Here is a 16,399-nt window from a genome sequence, read left to right as displayed (position 1 = left end):
TTCTCGGTGCAGGGAGCCTATAAACGGACGTGTAATGGAGAGGCTCATTACCCTGATTCCTTTCCCAGGAAATGCATATTGATTATGGCCCTGGAAAGGGAATGCAACCCTTATGGAGAGCCTATAAATGGACACACGAGGTGCGTCTGTCTCTGTGGTTGAGACGAGGATGTAAAAGCCTTTCTTCTCCCACTGCTCCTCCAGGCCTGCGTGGAGGCCCCTCCTCTTTGTGGTCAGGCTGGTTGTCCTGTGTCAGATCCTGTTCCCCTTGTTGCTGTGAGCCCAATATGTTCTTGCTGATAATGAGAAGTTTATGTTTAACCTCTATTCTTGCTAAGGTGTATGGTTTCTATGCTGACACACAGAAAGTTATCTTGACATTGTTCTGCTTTTATAATACCACGTTGTGATTTTTGTGCACCAGTTTTTGCAAACGTATTCTTTTTGTATAATTATCACTGAAACTTTGCATAACCTCACTCCTCCCCCAGTACGATAAACAACTGAGGTTTTCAGGGGAATGTCAGCCATCCATGGAGCAGCATTTTATGGTGTCTCCCCTGGGCCCAGCTTGAAGGAAAACTTTCTCCTTGTCTCTCTGTCTTTTTCACGACCAATCGATCACTTTGAGAGATCTTAAACCCACGTTGATGTATTGGGAGCTGGTCTCGCCAATATATTCTCAATGTTTTATGAGCCCAATAATGGTGGGCTCATGACACCAACTATTTCCTAAGTGCCCATAGCACAATATGTGTACATTAATGTATTACAATTTAAAAAATCCACTTAGGAATTTGGGAAACCCTAGGATGGACTGTATAGTGTGACACACAATCTGACTGGGTCACAGATGTATGCAACAATCTCACTGAAGGATTTGAAGAAGAAGTGCTGTCCCAAGTAACTCTGGTATTGAGTGGAAGTCAAAGATAACAGCAGAGAAGCACAAAGGCTGAAAAAACTTCCTTCCCACAGGCTTCTGGGTTAACGATTCTTATGGTGCTATACATATATACTGGAATTAAACATTTAAGTAAATGCCTGTTGTTGGGAGCCACGTTTTTTCCTGTTCAAATGTACACTTACAGATAAGCAAAAGGAAAAGTGTGTAGTGATCCTTTTGAAAATGGAATAGTTGAGAAATCAGGGTAAACCAATGCATAGCTTAATATAGATACAAGTGGTTACATAAAAAAAGTGTATGTATAGTTGCCTATCTATATAACTAGTATACACATATTATACTTGTGCTATCAACCGAGATGGCCTAGAAGCAGTGACACCCTACAAGCCAAGAACACACCTGACACTCAAACCTTGGTTTCTAATTCCACTCACCAAGAAGAATGAGGACACTTTGGAGAAATGACTGAGTATAGGACTGGTGCAGTAAATATATAAGATAAGCCTGGTGTGTTTCAGCTCCCAGAAAGTAAGAAAACACTTAAAATAAGTAAATAAATATGAAACATCCACAATGATGGGCAAATGTCACAAGATTGCAGGTGTCAACTGAAAGGGCTCTTAGTGGCCAAAGCTGGAAAATTTTGAGCCAAAAAAAAAGTAGTATTGGATTGTGATGCAAGGCATAAAAGAAATGATATAGATGTATGTATTGACATAAAGAAATGATTAAATAAATGAGTGGAAAAGATAAATCTCCCATACAGAAAAGTAATTTACATAGATAATTCACTCTCAGTGAGGTGGAACGTCTCTCTTCAGTGTAAAGTTCTTGCCTCACATGGGAACTCTTCCTAAGCAGTAAAGCAAAGAAGGTGGAAAAGGGGTAACTTCAAGGACGAATCCTAACACTACCTCAAGATTGATGGTAAAGGTTCACATTAATGGTGAGTCATATTGATGATATGTATCCTTGATATAAAGTCATGAGTGTGATACTTTACTGCTGTATGTATTTTGAGTCTTCTTCAAAACATATTTCCATAGTCTAATAATGATAAAGAACGTTCTTTTAAATTCCAACATAGAGACATTCTTCAAAATACGTCGCCAGTATTCCTCAGAATTTTCAAGCTAAATACCTTTTTAGAATTCTGAGAAACCATCATAGCCAAGAGAAGCCTAATGTAACCTAATGACTAAATGCAATGTGATCTCTGGATGAAATACAGTAACAGAAAAAGACAAGGAAAACAGAAGATCTGAATAAAGTATGGGATTCAGTTAATTTTAAAAATAAAGATCTCATGTGAAGTAGAGACGGACTAATAGAGTACTTGCTAATGAAAGGAATCATGGTAGAAAGTGGTCTAGGTAGTCAATATTTAATCCATCCCAGACTAGTGTCAGTGAGCAGGTAAAACAGCCAGATTAACAAAATCAGTACACATCCTTGCTTCCTTGCAATTTTCCTGTGAGCTATTTCACTGAATCTGCCTTTTTGTTTCTATTCTTGACATCATTCTATCTTTCACTCTGAGGTCAGTTTTTAAACCATAAATCATATCACATGTCCTCTGCTCCAACACCTCCAGTGGCTTTCTGTTTTACTTCCAAACTACGCAAAGTATTTATGTGGCCCGCAAAGCGTTGAGAGGAGAGGTTCTGGCTCATCTCTGGTCTGACTCCTGCCTCACTTCCTCCAGACAGCTCCATTCCAGCTACACTTCCCTCATTGTCTGGCCTTGTAAAGGCCAAGCCTTCTTCTGCTTTGAAGTCTTTGACTTTACCCTTTCTTCTCCCAGTAAAGAGCCTTTGGATATTTGCATTCTGGATATTATTCACCTCTTTCAGGCTTCTCCAAAAACAAGAAGCCTTCTCCTCACCCTCTATTACTCTACTCTGCTTCCCTTCCAGAGCAGTTACCATCTCCTTATGTTGTTGTATTGCATATTTATTTTTATTGTCTGTTTTCCTAATTAGATCATCTCCTTAAGGGCAGAGGATTTTTGTTTTCTTGTTCATTAATACACATTCAGTATCTAAAATGATGCTTTGCACCCTATACATCACAAGGTGATGGCTTCTGTCTAACTTGCCAAAGCATGAAACATGTCTGTTGTGTGATTGTCCTGTGCTGAGAGCTTTACACAGATAAGACACTCATGCTGATTTGAGGAAGTGTCATTTATTAGATGAAACATAAATCTTAGCAATGTACTAGATGTACCAAAATACCACTGGATCACAGAAAAAAGGCACAGTGTAGTAGCGTCAGGCAGGATTTCTGGAAGAAAGTCTCACATGAGTACAGAAAGAAAGACAAACAAATAAAATCTCCCTTTCTTCATTCATAAGCTTAAATATAACTGTATTGAAAATGTTCCTCTTTCTGTAAAACAAAAAAATCTGATAAACTCATTCAAAATAAGAAAATAAGAAATAAAAAAATTTCAATTTATTACTCTGCAAACATAAATTTGCATTTCAGCAGGGTCTAAAACTTATTAAAATTATTATTGTTAAGACAAAAATTCCAATACAGAGTTGTTCCACTGAAAGTTAGCCTTCTTGAAACACCCAAATAATGGGTTGTGTTATTTTCTCATTAAGACCTAATCACACTTCTGCATTGAATTAATTATTTCAAACAAATGCATATTTTATTTTCATTCTACCTACAGGTGTCCACCCATCATCATGTAAGATAAGGGCATGGAGGATGAATAATAAAGAGGTCTTAGTCACAATGAGAAAGATATAGCTAAGTGAGGTTAAAAGGATGAAGAAACTGGTGGCCGTCATGACATCTGAATATTAGTAGTCTCGATAATTTACACAGGTCAAGATATTGCACAGAAGACAAAAGTGCCAAAGAAAGAAAAGTCACTTTTCTGTATGGAAATTCATGAAGGTTTACATTGCACTATTATTAAAATCAGTCAACCAGCAGAAAAATGGAGATGGTCAACCATGAATAGATGAGCAGTAGGAAGAAGACACAGAGTTCTTAGGGAAAATTCATTAAGAGGTTTACTTGTGGCTGTAATAGATAACTAGTTGTGGGAAAATATTTCTGCTGAGACGCAAACATAATGTAATATATATATCCTAGAAGGCAATGGGGACCTGATGAAGCGTATGGGGCTTTGAGGGACCAAGATCTTTGCGACCTGGGGAAAGGTGAGCCTATATTTTGTAGCCATTTTCCCTGAGTATATTTTCTAATTCTGAGCATATAAATTGAGGCAAAACATACAGTTAGAGGATCACCTTTCTGAAACAAAGAAACCAACTAAAATTCTGGCAGTCTGGGAGGCTTCACAGACAAATTCAGTGATTTTGGAAGAGAAAAACAGAGACATCAGTCCAGTTCTCTGTTGTTACTTGCCAAAAGTTAAAACTGGATTGGCTAGGATGATAAAGGGCAAAGCAGAAAAATCTAAAGAACACTGGAATTTATAGCAGTCTTATGATATTGGGGAAACAAATATCAGAGGTCAGGATATACAGCAGTTGGGTTAAGGACAGGAAGCATCCATGCTCTCAGTTGGAAAATTGAGGAAGCCTCACAATAGCAGGAGAGGAGGCACAGGTGAAAAAAAAATGTTATCAGAACTGCAGCACTACGTTAAATTAGTTCCATCTAGCCTAATCTTTCTACCAGGCAGAGGACAAGTAAAGCATCTTTGGGGAAAAAATGTATCACTGAGAGCCTCTTCAATTTGTAAACAATATCTGTCACTGTACAAATTGTATACAAGAGACATGACATTGTGAAAATTGTGGTTTAGCATGGGCAAAAGTCAGGCTCTGGCTTGAGATACTGAAGCTAGGTGGAGAATTAGCCAAGCAAAGAAAGAGAATGTCTTGAAGGAAGTGGGAATGATTTTATTGTAAAATGTTTCTAAATAGTTAAGCAGCTGTTAAATGAGTGCAAGGTAATAAAGAAGGCACAGAACTATGTATAAAGTTGGTCCTCATCATTCATGAATTTTATGTGTGCAAATTCAACTACTTGCTGAAATTGATTTGTTACTCCAAAATCTATACTTTCAGTGCTTTTGAGGTCATTTGTCCACACATGCAGAGCGGGGAAAAATTTGGAGCCACTCAATATGCACGTTCTCAGCTGAGCCTGAGCAAAGTGGACACTGCGTTCTTGCCTCAACTTTCATATGATAAACAAGTGTCTAGGCAGGGCACTGCATGGCTGCAGTGGTTCACACCTGTAATCCTAACAATTTGGGAGGCCGAGGCAGGAGGATCACTTGAGGTCAGGAGTTGGAAAACAGCCCAGCCAGCATACTGAAACCCCATTTCTACTAAATAAATAAATAAATAAATAAATAAATAAATAAATAAACTGCTGGGCGTGGTGGTGGATGCTTGTAATCCCAGCAACTTGGGAGGATGAGGCAGGACAACTGCTTGAACCCGGGAGGTGTAGTTTGCAGTGAGCCAAGATCACGCCACTGCACTCCAGTCTGGGTGACAGAGGGAGACTTCATCTCAAAAAATTAAATTAAATAAATAAACAAATAAGTATCCATTTCAAGTCCGCTTAGCGCCACATTTTTAAATTTTTGTGCTTCTTCTTGTTGATTTTGCCATTTACAATTTTCCTAAGTATAGTGCTGAAGGGTTGTCTAGTGTTCCTAAGGGCAAGAAGGCTGTGATGTGTCTTATGAAGAAAATACCTTTTAGAAACACTTCACTTTTATATGACTTATAGGGCTGTTGGCCGTAAGTCCAGTGTTAACAGATTATCAATATATATTAGATAAGGTGTCTGTAAACAGAAAAACACAAAAAGAGGATATCTTGATTAGCTGATAAAAATGTAGTGACCAGAAGCTCACAGGAGATCAATCCTGAGTTTTCCCCAGAAGCATGACGGTGTTTTTGGAAAACTGCGTTCTGCAGCCATAAAGAGGTTGTGGGTAAGGTATGGAAGGCTGAGTACCTCTCCAGAGAACTGAGTAGCCAGTGGCCCAAAGGGCAGTCAGTCTCCACATAATTCTAATTCAATGGCAACCATACTAGACCTATTTTTATCAAAATGGCTCAAAATCTACATTTGCATGTTGTCCAGGAAGATAGAGTCTGTGTAGTCAGGCATTGTTTAATGACAGGGATATGTTCTAGGAAATGTATCATTAAGCAATTTCATCGTTGTGTGAACACCATGGAGTGTACTTACATAATCACAGATGCGAGAGCCTGCTACACACCTAGGCTGGATTATGCAGCCTATTGCTCCCAGGCTACAAACTAGCACAGCAATTGCAACACAATGCCAAATATTGGTGTCTAAACATACCTAATCATAGAAAAGACACAGTAGAAGTATGTATTATAATCTTATGGGGCCACCATCACTGTATGTCATCTGGTGTTGACCAAAATGTTGTCAGGCAGCACATAACTGTAATCACTAACAGGATATTTAAGTTGAAACGGTCACCAGGTGACGACTTCAAAGAATAAAACATATAGACAAAGGGAGAAGACAAAGGGAGTGAACAATGAATACCTCAGTCTATGCCTCATTCTAACAGTTGGGTGGAGGATTCTTCAGTTAAGAACACTTGGACTTTATCGGGTGTTAAGAATAGAGAGCTTGAGGATCATGGCTGCAGAGTGCGTTCTGAACCACAAAAAAAGCAATCTCAGCAGAATGGTGATGGCGGAAATGAGATTGTCATTAGTGAAGGATCAAATTAGTAATGAAAAGGGATACACAGGGAGAGTTTAGACTTGTGGGGGGCAGGAGGGAAATTTGACAGGAACGCATGTGAAAGAGTTTTACCTAGAAGCAGTGTTAAGAAAGTATGTTTTCTCAACATGAAAAGGAGGGAAAATATTTTTAGACAAAAAATATAAAGTAGAATGATATGGTACATTATTCCATGGAGATGGGAGAGGAGAGAATCAAAAGCAAATTGCACTGCTATGGCAATAAGCAGAGATTTGCCACTTCTACAGTGAGGAAGAAAGATGAACGCCTGGAGAATAAAAAGGAAATGAATAAAAAAAAGAAAGAAAAAGATAAATGTAACAGAAATAATAGAAGCGAGCTATTCTGTGTATCAATACAGAAATTTCAAGGTGGCTGTCAATAATGTTCAGAACAGTTATTTTTGAAAATATATTAGTAACAATCTACTAGGCTTTTATTGCATGTTAGACAGTGTGACTGGCTTGAATAATAGAGTTATTAAATGGAAACTAGTCTTGGCTGTCAAGTTGCTTAGAGCACATTTAGCAGAAAGATAAGAGAGGCAAGTTCAAGGCGATTTGGAACAGAAGGGCCGGTGTTATAGGGAGCTGCCCCTCAAGTAGCTTGGGGGAGGAGTCCAAAAGAAGGTGAGTCTTAAAATGTGTTCAGAAGAGAAATAAATAAAGCAAAGGGCAAATAAAATTCTAGGCAGAGGATAGGCAGAGGCAGGGAGGTATGAGAAAGCCAGGATAAGTTGAGACATTGAAAGAGCTAAAAAATCGAAAAGCAGAATCTATGAGTGTCTAAAAAACATCAGATGGGATAAGCGGAAGCCAGATAATGGCACTGGAGAGTGATATGATGGATTTCGTTTTTATTTTAGAAACATCATACAGATGGTAGATTGTAGAATGCCATCTATCTCCAGAGTGACAAAGGAACCAGAGCTACCACCTGGGAGGGGAGAGTGGAAGCAGGCTGGGAACATGAAGGCAGTGGAAAATATTTTGAACATCTGCTAAAAGAAGATTTATAATGAGTAAATCAGAGATGAGGAAAATCATTCTCAAGTATCTCTAAGACCCTGGCCAAAGTTGCTTAGCATGAAATTATGGTGAAGCTAGTCATCATAAGCATGGAAAAAAAAAACAGCCTAGACTGAGCAGCAAAGCAGTAAGAAAGATAAAATATTGTTGAATTATTGTGCATGAGATCTGTCTTATTGACTTTGTGGGCAAAGGACAATGAAAGACATTAATTAGGGCACAATTAAATTGGTAAACCTAGAATTCTATTATGGGTAGTGGGCTCAGAACAAGGAGAGAAGATGATCTGATGAGATCACTTTCTTAACAAGCACAGAATGAAATAAAAGAGAGAGAGAGATGAAATAATTAGTTAAGAGAACCTTAGAGTTCAAAAAACTCAGAGGTGGATTAATTCCTAGTAATAATAAGGCTTGGAGTGTAAGTCACTGATAGTCAAGAAAGTGTGCTGAGTTGAAGGTCAAAAGGAATGAGTCAGGAAACCTGGATAATTAAATTCAGAATGGGGGAGAAAACTCGGCAGTGCAATTATTGATTAGAATACCAGATCATGTCACCTATCAGAAGGCCATGTTGACAAATCATTTTTCTTTTCTTTTTTAAATGAGAGGCTACTTGAAAAAGTGTTTAAGGAATCAAAATTTGACTCAGTAAGAAAGTAATATGACAGAACTTGGGGATAATTTTTGACTTGAGTTTTAGCAAGTTGGAGACTTGGTAGATTTAGTTTGAAGTTTTATTCTATAAAATTTTCTTCAGAGAAATTATTTAAAGTATGAATTAAAGTAAAACAAAGGCCTCCTCTCATTTTTCCCATTTGTGTGTTTTGTATTATATTAAATATCATTGGCACTATTTATATGTTCGAAGCTTAAGGAATATCATCCACAGATTGTTATCTCTTAAAAACTGAAAACTCATTTTCTGGAATGGACTATGGTGTACTAAATGCTCAATCAATGCTTGTGGAACAAAGGAATTAGTCTTAGAATTAAACTCAAGGAATATAGAATTAAATCTCTATTTTGTTTTTTCCTACCTTGTGATCATTGACCAATTGAATTTTCAGTTTCAATTCTTTACATATAATATTGATTATATAATAATAAAACATAAGGCTATATTGGGAAGATAGAAAAATAAAATATTAACGTCTCATAATTATAATTATTAAATGAATTTACCTGAATTTAACGCTTCTTTTTTTGTGATGTGTAGTGTTCAGTAAGCTTTTTAGGGATAATTGAGACCTGATATTTTTAATGTGATAGCTTTTTCTTCTGCACCAGCCATTGGTGATGCAAATCCTTTTCCAGTGTTAATCATAAGCAATCCCTTTTTTGTTCATTGCATTTAAAAAAGAAATATAATTTTCAAGTAGTCAGAGTACAAATTGTAAGCATGTATCTCTTAAAAGTTTTACATATACTTCTAGAACCATCACTGAGATTGTGATATAGAACATTTTTATCTCCCCAGAAAAGTTTGTCCTGTACTTTTCTAGCCAATGACACCTCAGCCAGAGTAGTATAACCCTGTAGTTACTTTTAATGCCTTTGAGATTCATCCCAGTTGTTAACTTTATCAGTAGCTTGTTCTTTTAAAATTGTTCTTTAGTATTGCATTGTACAAATAATAGACCTTTATGTATCCTATTGTTGATAGATAGTCGAGCAGTTTCCCACAGTGCTATAAAGAATGTGCTTTCACCAGTCATTCTGTAAGCATATTTACAAAGGAAGTAGAAAATATTTTAAACACAATGGTAATGAAATTTTAAGGCATGCTAAAAATTGAGTGTCTCATCTAAACTATGCTGAGAGTTAATTTATAGCCTTAAATGCAAATGTAAAAAAAAAATGAAAGCCTAAAAGCAAATAATCTAAATATCTACCCCAAGAAACAAAAATCCAGAAGCAGGGCATGAAATCTATAAGAAGTAGTATTAATAGGGTTGTCAAATAAAATACAGGCTACTCTGGTCCAACTGAATTTCAGATAAACATAATCTATCAGTGTAAGAAAGTGTCAAACAGTGGACGGCATACTGATACTAGGGAAAATGGCATATCTGAATTCATATTTCACATGTGCATCCTGTTCTCTTTTATCCGCTGTCTTACATCCCTAAGCTGAACGCTAGTCACTATGGTAACAGTAATAATAATGAAATGAGAAACCAGTCTATAATAAAGGCATCAATAAAGATACATTTTGTTCTCTGAAAACACTAATAAAATTGATAACACCTGAGAATATCAGAGAGGGCACACACAAAAGTACACAATATAAGACATAAAAAATAGAACATCACTGTAGATATTAATGACATAGAAATTAGAAGAATACTGTGGTCTACTTTATGCCCATTTATTCAAAATCTTAGATAAAATTACAGAATTACTAAAAGAAATTATAATAAGAAACAAAATATGAATGAAATGTTTGCATTTCCTTTTTTAACATAAAGCTTATTAAAATTCAAACCATAATTAAATAACATTACTCAAAATGTAAAGCACAGATGAATCTTATGAAATATTTAAAACAGAAATAACACAAATCTTAAGCAAACCCTTTCACAAACAAGAAAAAGAAGACATCCTAATTTATTTTTTGAGTACAAAAAGAATTTGACACCAAAATCAGACATGAATACAAGAAAGAATATTTCAATTTCTGGCTTATTTATGGACTTGGATGAAAACATCAAAAAATAGCAAATAGAATCAGTATATCAATGAAAAGAGTATAAAAAGAATACTGTGTGATAGTCAAGTTCATTTTGCTTTAGGGATTCTGGTTTAACTTCAGGATATTAGTGTAACAAAACAAAGGGAAACAGGTGATACAATTTTCTTAATGGGGTCTCACTGTGTTGGCCAGGCTGGAGTGCAGTGGTGCCAGCTTGGCTCACCATAACCTCCACCTCCAGAGTCCATGCAATTCTCCTGCCTCAGCCTCCCGAGTAGCTGAAAATACAGGCGACTGTCAACACACCTGGCTAATTTTTGTGCTTCTAGGAAAGACAGGGTTTCCCCATGTGGGCTAGGCTGGTCTCGAACCCCTGACCTCACACTTGAGATCAGGAGGTCTGCCCACCTCCGCCTCCAAAAGTGCTGGGATTACAGATGTCAGCCACCATGCCAGGCCACAAGTGATACGATTATGTCAATAGATGTTAATAAAACTGTCTGCAAAACGAGGATGGTTTAATATACAAAAGAAGAAGAGTGAACATGTTTTGTTAAAAATGTCAATATGTTTCTGCTGAGAACAGAAGAATGTTCCCCACAATTATTGGAAGGTTCTAAAAAATATAATAAGGCATGAAAAGGAGCTCAACAGGATTAGAAATGAAACAATGGAATCCTATTACATGGAACATATATTTACCTACTGAAAAAAGAATCCATAAATTTTAGACAAGTGAGTTCATCCAGTGTGCTTCCTGATGGGACTGGATGAAAACTACATAACATCACTTCATTTTTAGTTTTTCCGATTATTTTTCACCTGCATCTAATCACAGACAAATCTAAAACATAGGGGATTCGGCAGAGAAACATGTCTGCATACTTTTCCAATATGTCAGAAAAAAGGAAAAAAAAAAAGAGTTGAATTAACTGATTTTCGACCTTTAAAAAAACATGGAAACCAAATGAAATGAATGAAGCAATACTGAGTGTTGACCAAAAAAAAAAAAAAAAAAAAAAAGCAGTTTTAAAACATTTTTGGAACACATGAAACTAGATTAGGTGATGTAATTAATGCTAACATAGGTGTAAAAGCCATCATGTGGTTAAGTAGGAGGGGATCCTTGTTCTTAACAGCTTTTTGAGAATTATTTCTGAACAACTTTGGCAAAAATAATTCTTTCTATCTATCCATCTTCTCAGAGAGAAAATATAGCAAAATATTACCTATTGGTGATTTAGGAGAATTGAGCTTTTCTCCAACTTTTCTAAAAACGATGTTTTAAGAACTTTGAGATGATATGTGTAATTACATATATAATGTTTATTATACATATCAATTTATGTATATAAGGTCTATACATAAAAATCACATTTACATCCACATAGAAGTATAAAACAATAGAAAACAATATCTTAAATGCTATCATTTATAATAGTTTCAGAAAGATCTTTCAATGAATATATATGAAAAACATGCATAATATTCCACACAAAAAGCTATAAAAATATATTGATAGAAATTAAATTAAACCTGATATAGATATCAAGTTTCATTGATTGAAAGGTTCAGTATTACACACCAAATCAAAGCAGACGTACAGATGGAAATTAAACATATAAAAAGATGTTTCACATCACATCATATGGCATCAGGGATGTGGAACTTAAAGTCAAAATGAGATGGCACTATGCACCATTAGAAAGGCCAAAATCCAATGCATTGAACTCACCAAGTTCGATAAGGATGTGGAGCAACAGGAACTTTCCTTCATTGCAGGTGGGAATGCAAAATGGCATGACCTCTTTAGAAGAATATTTGGAAATTTCTTACAAAACTATTGTTAACAAAAGACCATGGGGTTTGCAGAGGAAAAATAAAGAAGTGCTTATTTACTGAAAATAAAAATAATAAAAATAATAAATCTGCTGATCAGAGAGACGCAGTCTCCAAAGTAAAACCAAAGTGCACTCTGGAGAATAAAGAGGGTGTCTGACTTAAATAGGGAAAGTTTCTGCCCCAGCTCTCAATCAGGTCTGTACATGCAAATCAATAATTCAAATTCATTCAGTCTTGATTGGTTAAAAACAGCTGTGTCCCGATGTTATTTGTCAAGCCCAAACCAGAAGTCTGTTGGATACCTTTCAGGAGGCTGGTGGAAGCAGTTTTCTGCTGTGGTATCTCGCCACAGACACAGTGTTAAAGGAACTGCTCGGAGGTGCAAATAGGATATTCCTCTGGAGCTGCTTGGTCCTGGGGAAAATGGAAAAACTTAATCCAGTGGCCAGAGTGCTCACTCACTTTGGTCAGTCTGTTCATTTTACTTCACAGTATCATGCAGTCCAGCAATCACACTCCTTGGTATCTACCCAAAAGAGTTAAAAACATTTATCTACACATAAACCTACACAAGATGTTTACAGCAGTTTTATTCATAACTGCCAAATGCTGGAAGCAATCAAGACGTCCTTCCGTAGACAAATGGATAAATAAACTGCGGTACATTCAAATGATAAAATGTTCCTCAGCATTTTAAAATAAGTAAGCTATGAAGCCATAAAAAGACATGGGGAAACTCAACTCCAAGCTATTAAGTTAAAGAAGCCAATCTGAAAAGATACATACTTTATAATTCCAACTAGATGACATTCTGGAAAAGGGAGAACCATGGAGACAGTAAAACAATCAGTTCTTGCCAGGAGTCAAGGGAAGGGAGAGATGAGTAAGTGAAACAGAAGCTTTTCAGGGCAGTGAAGCTACTCGGTGCAATATCTTCAATGGTGGATATACGTCATTGTAAGTTTGTCCAAACGTACAGAATTACAAGACTGAAGCCCACGTAAGCCATGAACTCTGCATCATAATGATACGTCAGTGTGGTGTGTGGTTTCACATCAGTTGCGACAAATGTATCACTCTGCTGGGGGATGTTGACAATGTGCAATGTGTGCATATGTGGGTCGGGGGTTTATGGACAATTCTGTAAATTTTCTCAATTTTGCTGTAAACCTAAAACTGCTCTTAAAAGTAAAGTCTATTAAAACTCAATATTATAAAGATGTTTGTTCTCCTGAAATTGATTTGTATATACCATGTCATTCTAAGAAAATTCCAGATACTCTTTTTGTATGTGTGGAACCTGCAAACTGATTCTAAAATCTATCTGGAAATCTAAAAGTCTAACAATAGTTAAGACTTGCATGAAGAATAAAGACAGAAGACTTAATCACTTGACAGTAAAACTTATTTTAAGCTATGATCACTTAGTGTGCTGTTGATTCAAAAATAAACCAATAAAACCAAAGAAAAGTCCAGAAATAAACACCTCCAATTAAGTATTCCATTTAGGACAAGTGTGGAAGCGTGGACCAGGGGTAACCAACGTTCTTTTAGATAAATTATGTTGGGTTTGGTCACAGCAGAATTATGCCGAGTGGTTGCAGGAGCTCAAACAGAAAGGTCCCAGGCCACTCCGGCGACCCCAGGCCCTCCTCGGACCTGGCCTCCAAGTTGAGGGAGGCTCAGTGTGGTCAGTACTGCAACACCCTGGCGGAGACAGGGCATGCTCAGACACCTGCAGAAGAGCGTGGGGGAGGAGCAGCAGGTGTCCAGGGCCAAGGTGGGCGCCGCAGAGGAGGTGCTCCAGAAGTCCTGGTCACGGTGAAACATCTCCAAGAGATTGCAGAGAAGCTAGGAGAACTTGAAAGTTCAGACCAGGCGAGAGAGCACACGTCACATTTGGAGGCGCAGCTGGAGAAGCACGTGGCAGCCGCCAGCGCCGAATGCCAGAGCTACCCGGAGGAGGCGGTGGGGTTGAGGCAACTTCTGCTAGAAACTCAATCTTAGTGGATGCCACCAAGAGCGAATCCCAGAAGCAGAGGGACGAGCTCGCGCCAGCCAGGCAGGGGTTGAGTGACATGAAGAGCCACGTGGACGATGGTGACATGGCTGGGGCCCCAGCTGCCTCCCAGGACCCCGTTCGGCTGAAGGCGCAGCTGGGGCGGACAGCACCATCCTGGAGGCCGAGCAGACGCAGAGGCAGCAGCTCGGGCGGAGCTGGAGGAGGCTCAGACCTGGGTGAGGAGCTCGAGAAGGTCCGCGCAGCCGCCCCTGGAGTCAGAAACCCGGGGGGCCGAGCAGCGGCAGGAGAGACTGGAAAAGGAGGACGCGCCGCCACCGGGCTGCAGGGGCTTCTGCAGAGGAGCCGGGAGCAGCTGGCAGGGGAGGAGGGCACAGTGAGGAGGCTGCAGGAGCGGCTGGGGAAGGCAGGGGGCGGCAGCCGCTCAGGAGGGCACGGCTGAGTCTGCTCTGCGGAAGCAGGAGTGCCCACTGGACGCGCACATTGGTGGAGTGCGAGTCCCCACTGGACGCGCACATTGGTGGAGTGCGAGTCCCCACTGGACGCGCACATGCGTGGAGTGCCCACTGGACGCGCACATGAGTGGAGTGCGAGTGCCCACTGGACGCGCACATGCGTGCGGGAGTGCCGTTGTAATAGTCCCAAGCTGAAAATAATCTAAAAGCCATCACCAATAAAATGTATCAATAAGTCATGGCATATTCATTCAACAAAATGGTATGCAGTATTTAAAATGAACAGATTACTGCTATATGAAATGATAGAAATGATAGGTAGAAAAATAATATTAAGCAAAATAAAGTGGACAGAAATGAGTACACGGTGTATGATTTTATTTATGTAAAAAATCCAGAAGAACAATTATTACTGTGTTAGAACTCAGAACGATGCTCACATTGTGGAGGGGTCAGGGTGTTGATCATGATGGTGAATCTGCAGAAGAGCTGGTATGTTTTGTTTCTGTCCTAGGATAATTATCACATGTTGTTTTCACTTTGTAATCATTCGCCTGTGTTCAACATGTGCATTGTCCTTTATGCACATTTTAGTGGAGGATGCGAGGTCATTTCAAAAAATGCTTTGCTACTGCCTGAAATCTCATGCTACGTGTTAATAACTCAGAACATGCCAACATACACCCAGCTACTCTATGAGCTTTCCCAGTGTTTCTTTACCACAAGCACATAGTGGTACAAATTTCTGATAAAAATCTGTCTTGATCATTTTTATTATAATAATTTATGTTTTGTAATGAAATCTGCATGCTTCTGAGGGAATGTGTTCTCTTTCCGGGTCCACAAGGCGGAGTAGTTTTAAGGGTAAGAATTTCCCAGTGCCATGCCCCTCTCCCATCTCTCTCCATCGAGGGTTTATGTTTGAATTTTGCAGACACGGGAAGCAACTAAAAGTCAAATCAGAAAGGAAGTTCTAAGGAACTCTTTTCCTTGGTCCAGGGTCTTGGGGAAGGTGGGAATTCTCCCAGGATAAATTCCCCTGCTCCTTCACCCACACCGGATCTCCTGCTCTCTGAAGTCCCCTCCTACATGGTGGGAGCTCCCTTTCCCCTCTGGAATCCCCTTCCACACTCTTCATGGAAGTCTTTGTCTTCTCTTTTCTCTACCTAAATAAAATCACCTTTCTGCAACATTTCTTTGGGTCCAATATTTACTTTTACAAGCATATGGCGCACCTGCAGTGGTCCCATCGCTTATTCTTTAAGAGATTGGAAGCCAAGAACCCACAGCATTCTCATGGGGACCTGTGCCTCCTCATCAGCACCCAATAAAAAACCCATTACACTTTGATTATTTGATATCTGGGAGTTTCGACAAAGAGCCAATGTTGAAAGGGAGGAAGCTGCTTCCAAAATGATGAAACGATGTCAAGATACATGATTTAAAGGCTTTGAGACACTTTAATCATGTTATCAATACACAAGGTGTTCAGGCTAGGTCCCACTGCTTGCCACACAGAGAGATAATTACTGAAAAGCCGAGTAGTGCCAAAAAGAAGGCTTTAATTGGGTCTCCCTAACCACCTAAAGCTAGAGGTTTATGTGTCAGGCAAGAAATGTAACAATGTTTAGGAAAACAGAAACTCGGGAGGGACAAGGAAGCAGTCATGTGAGTGAGGACTCTGGCATATGGGGTGGTGATCTGTTTCCATTAT

At 38.6% G+C, this 16,399-nt stretch overlaps 1 pseudogene; it reads left to right on the top strand.

Moving 5' to 3' along the window:
* The window catches only part of LOC116527432, a 36,403-nt pseudogene extending 21,731 nt beyond the window's left edge, over positions 1-14,672 (top strand).
* Positions 14,673-16,399: the final 1,727 nt, after the last annotated feature.

Source organism: Sapajus apella, unplaced genomic scaffold (genome assembly GCF_009761245.1).
Source record: "Sapajus apella isolate SASKATOON/1434 unplaced genomic scaffold, GSC_monkey_1.0 scaffold54, whole genome shotgun sequence".
Classification (NCBI taxonomy): Eukaryota; Metazoa; Chordata; class Mammalia; order Primates; family Cebidae; genus Sapajus; species Sapajus apella.
This window is presented reverse-complemented; position numbering and strand designations above follow the sequence as displayed.